The 5,000-nt window shown below is 51.0% G+C and overlaps 1 non-coding gene across 1 annotated transcript in view; it reads right to left on the reverse strand.

The window, feature by feature from the left end:
- LOC126436451 (small subunit ribosomal RNA) overlaps window positions 1-947 on the reverse strand; it is a 1,909-nt gene extending 962 nt beyond the window's left edge. Inside the window, exon 1 of the ribosomal RNA XR_007580676.1 lies at window positions 1-947. This exon is cut by the window's left edge and continues 962 nt beyond it. This is a non-coding gene — a ribosomal RNA (small subunit ribosomal RNA).
- Window positions 948-5,000: the final 4,053 nt, after the last annotated feature.

Genomic DNA, 5,000 nt, shown 5'->3' on the forward strand with positions numbered 1-5,000 from the left:
GGGTTCCGAAAACCAACAAAATAGAACCGAGGTCCTATTCCATTATTCCATGCACACAGTATTCAGGCGGGCTTGCCTGCTTTAAGCACTCTAATTTGTTCAAAGTAAACGTGCCGGCCCACCGAGACACTCAATAAAGAGCACCCTGGTAGGATTTCAACGGGGTCCGCCTCGGGACGCACGAGCACGCACGAGGCGGTCGCACGCCTTCGGCTCGCCCCACCGGCAGGACGTCCCACGATACATGCCAGTTAAACACCGACGGGCGGTGAACCAACAGCGTGGGACACAAATCCAACTACGAGCTTTTTAACCGCAACAACTTTAATATACGCTATTGGAGCTGGAATTACCGCGGCTGCTGGCACCAGACTTGCCCTCCAATAGATACTCGTTAAAGGATTTAAAGTGTACTCATTCCGATTACGGGGCCTCGGATGAGTCCCGTATCGTTATTTTTCGTCACTACCTCCCCGTGCCGGGAGTGGGTAATTTGCGCGCCTGCTGCCTTCCTTGGATGTGGTAGCCGTTTCTCAGGCTCCCTCTCCGGAATCGAACCCTGATTCCCCGTTACCCGTTACAACCATGGTAGGCGCAGAACCTACCATCGACAGTTGATAAGGCAGACATTTGAAAGATGCGTCGCCGGTACGAGGACCGTGCGATCAGCCCAAAGTTATTCAGAGTCACCAAGGCAAACGGACCGGACGAGCCGACCGATTGGTTTTGATCTAATAAAAGCGTCCCTTCCATCTCTGGTCGGGACTCTGTTTGCATGTATTAGCTCTAGAATTACCACAGTTATCCAAGTAACGTGGGTACGATCTAAGGAACCATAACTGATTTAATGAGCCATTCGCGGTTTCACCTTAATGCGGCTTGTACTGAGACATGCATGGCTTAATCTTTGAGACAAGCATATGACTACTGGCAGGATCAACCAGGGAGCTGCGTCAACTAGAGCTGAGCAGCCGGCCGCCCGGGAGTGTGTCCCGGGGGCCCGCGCGAACACGCAAGCGTCCGCTCAATTATTCTGCAAACAGGAGGAGGCTGAGCTCCCCTGCACAACACACCTCGAAACCCTCTCAGGTCCCGGCGGCGCGCAGCGCCGTCCTAAGTACTTGGTCGGGTTCGAGAGAGGCGCAATCGCCCGGAGTTAGGCGAGTAGACGCTTTAGGTGCGACCACCCGTGCTCCCAACTGAGCTTGCCGCTGCCGACAGAGGCCCGGGAGCGTGCTGTCGTGGCATTGCCGGCGGGAGACAACACGCGCCACCTACGGTGACCGGCAGCTCCAACGCCAGCGCCACAGAAGGACAAAAGCCCCACTTGGGTGCCGAAGCGAACTCTCCCAGCACAGCGCACGCGCCAACACGTCCGCACAGCTGCGATACAAACCACCTGCGAGAACCGCTGGGGCGACCGAGCAGCAGACGGCGTCGCGGCGCCGAGCGCCGGGCGGCGGCGCATCCTCAGCGCACACAGTCCTCAATCGGACCAGCACACTGCAGATGGCCACCGCGCTTCGCACCGGGCCCGCGAGGACCTACTTTGGCCGCAAGGCGCCGCGAGCAGGGGGCCCCGGCGCGCAGCTGCGCCGCCTGCCGCGTCCGTCGGCCGGCGCGCCTGCCACTGGCCGCCCCCACCAGCCGGCTGTAGCGCGTGCGCCCACGCACCGCGCTGCCAGCACGCCGGGCGGCCCCCCCTCACCGGCCGGGGACAGTCTCACCCAGCCACCGCCGCGTATCGCCTCACACCCAGATCCCCTTTCACGTTCGTGGGCATGGTGGGTATCCCTGAAACAACCAGTTAATAGCTCGACCGATCGTCGCCAACACTGATTCACCTCTAGCGAGAACAACCGCACCACAACGGGTTACCTGTTGTTCATTTGCGTAACGTCACCAGCAAACGTAGACGTCCATCGCCATTTGCAACGAGTATTGCATGCCTGTGTCAGGTGTCACAACACACTACGTCTGCCCACATAGACGCAACAACATGTGCACGCCTCGAGAACACGTGGAAGGTAGCCCCCGTACGTATGCGGTGTCCATTGCGCGAACGACTGTCAGCCGGCCTCTGCAGGATGTCGCAGATGTGGAACGCGGTGCAACATGCTATCACGGTGTGTGAGAAGAGACGACTACGTCCGAATACACGCTCCACTACATCAACAGACTGCTCATGCTGATCGCCATCGAGGGCGTCCGTTCCTCCCACACGTCTGAATGGCGTACCACACTGCAATCCAGCTCTTATAGGGAGACGACACGTAGCTGCGTGCACAATATTTGGACTGTATGGTCTGCCGTTGCTAGGCGCAGTCGTCGTACGGTCACACATGTGCCACGATGTATCATTCAGTACATACGGACCAATGTGCAGTACAGTTTGTGGGTTTTGCGTACATCGGCGGACAGGTGACAGGCCGTACCACAACGTAGGCTGAGTACGTCGGCATGCGAAGGGCATTGAACATGCAAACTTCTCAACGACCAGCTTGTGAAGGCAGGGGGGAAGGGGGGGGGGGCATGTACGTCCTGCTGCTATCCACATTACAGTGTATAGCAGGAGCATGTGGAAAGTCAGCAACACCTGCAAGGTGTTTAACATGACGCGATACACAGGGGACCGGGCAGTGCGAATAGCGAACTATATTGCGAGGGTTGCGGTTAGGCAACACTACACTAATTTAACGAGTTGCATAACAATTACAGAGCAGGTTAAGGCGCAATATAGGTTAGGTTAAGGCACAACATGGGTTACGTTAAAGCACAACATGGGTTACGTTAAAGCACAACATGGGTTACGTTAAAGCACAACATGGGTTACGTTAAAGCACAATTTAGGTTACGTTAAAGCACAATTTAGGTTACGTTAAAGCACAATTTAGGTTACGTTAAAGCACAATTTAGGTTACGTTAAAGCACAATTTAGGTTACGTTGAAGCACAATTTAGGTTACGTTGAAGCACAATTTAGGTTACGTTGAAGCACAATTTAGGTTACGTTGAAGCACAAATTAGGTTACGTTGAGGCACAAATTAGGTTACGTTGAGGCACAAATTAGGTTACGTTGAGGCACAAATTAGGTTACGTTGAGGCACAAATTAGGTTACGTTGAGGCACAAATTAGGTTAGGTTGAGGCACAATATGGGTTAGGTTGAGGCACAAATTGGGTTAGGTTGAGGCACAATATGGGTTAGGTTGAGGCACAATATGGGTTAGGTTGAGGCACAATATGGGTTAGGTTGAGGCACAAATTGGGTTAGGTTGAGGCACAATATGGGTTAGGTTAAGGCACAATATGGGTTAGGTTAAGGCACAATATGGGTTAGGTTAAGGTACAATATGGGTTAGGTTAAGGTACAATATGGGTTAGGTTAAGGTACAATATGGGTTAGGTTAAGGTACAATATGGGTTAGGTTAAGGTACAATATGGGTTAGGTTAAGGCACAATATGGGTTAGGTTAAGGCACAACATGGGTTAGGTTAAGGCACAACATGGGTTAGGTTAAGGCACAACATGGGTTAGGTTAAGGCACAATATGGGTTAGGTTAAGGCACAATATGGGTTAGGTTAAGGCACAACATGGGTTAGGTTAAGGCACAATATGGGTTAGGTTAAGGCACAACATGGGTTAGGTTAAGGCACAACATGGGTTAGGTTAAGGTACAATATGGGTTAGGTTAAGGTACAATATGGGTTAGGTTAAGGTACAATATGGGTTAGGTTAAGGTACAATATGGGTTAGGTTAAGGTACAATATGGGTTAGGTTAAGGTACAATATGGGTTAGGTTAAGGTACAATATGGGTTAGGTTAAGGTACAATATGGGTTAGGTTAAGGTACAATATGGGTTAGGTTAAGGTACAATATGGGTTAGGTTAAGGCACAACATGGGTTAGGTTAAGGCACAACATGGGTTAGGTTAAGGCACAACATGGGTTAGGTTAAGGCACAACATGGGTTAGGTTAAGGCACAACATGGGTTAGGTTAAGGCACAACATGGGTTAGGTTAAGGCACAACATGGGTTAGGTTAAGGCACAACATGGGTTAGGTTAAGGCACAACATGGGTTAGGTTAAGGCACAACATGGGTTAGGTTAAGGTACAATATGGGTTAGGTTAAGGCACAACATGGGTTAGGTTAAGGCACAACATGGGTTAGGTTAAGGCACAACATGGGTTAGGTTAAGGCACAACATGGGTTAGGTTAAGGCACAACATGGGTTAGGTTAAGGCACAACATAGGTTAGGTTAAGGCACAACATAGGTTAGGTTAAGGCACAACATAGGTTAGGTTAAGGCACAACATACGTTAGGTTAAGGCACAACGTAGGTTAGGTTAAGGCACAACGTAGGTTAGGTTAAGGCGCAATGTAGGTTAGGTTAAGGTACGATATAGCTGAGGTTAAGGTACAATATCGCTTAGGTTAAGGTACACATTGTTGTAGGGAAAGGTGTATTGGGGGGGGGGGGGGGGCGGCAGGTTCGTTGATAGTGATTATCGTAAGTGCATGCCTGCGGGATCATCCGATTTGTCACGTCAGGATGCACTTGTGGCTCATGACAGGCGGCGCTCCGATTCCAAGGTTATGGCAGATGTGTGTCTTTCATTCCTGCCATTGTTTGTGTACTGTGACAGGAGGCAGTATTGTGATGTTGGGTGCACCCCTGTGTAGGACATGTGTGGGTGTTCGTGGCTTAACTGAGCAATGGCGGATGTCGGAAGGGTGGGATATTCTGTTTTCTGGGTGGACCTCCCGGTCTGGTTATGATAGTGTGGATTGTGTAATGTGGCGGAGAGGATGCACCGGATGTTCTTCCATGCTGGTGGTTAGATATTGTGTGTGTGCCTGTTAGAGGCAGAGAGTAGTGTGTGATAGTGTCTGGCTGACGTGTGGTTCTCATTGTGTGCAGAGTCTTTCAGCATGTATAGGGACGGTTGTATATATTATCTGTATTCTGATGGCTCTGCATTTATTACTAATCA

The sequence above is a fragment of the Schistocerca serialis genome, unplaced genomic scaffold, assembly GCF_023864345.2.
Source record: "Schistocerca serialis cubense isolate TAMUIC-IGC-003099 unplaced genomic scaffold, iqSchSeri2.2 HiC_scaffold_1236, whole genome shotgun sequence".
Taxonomy (NCBI): domain Eukaryota; kingdom Metazoa; phylum Arthropoda; class Insecta; order Orthoptera; family Acrididae; genus Schistocerca; species Schistocerca serialis.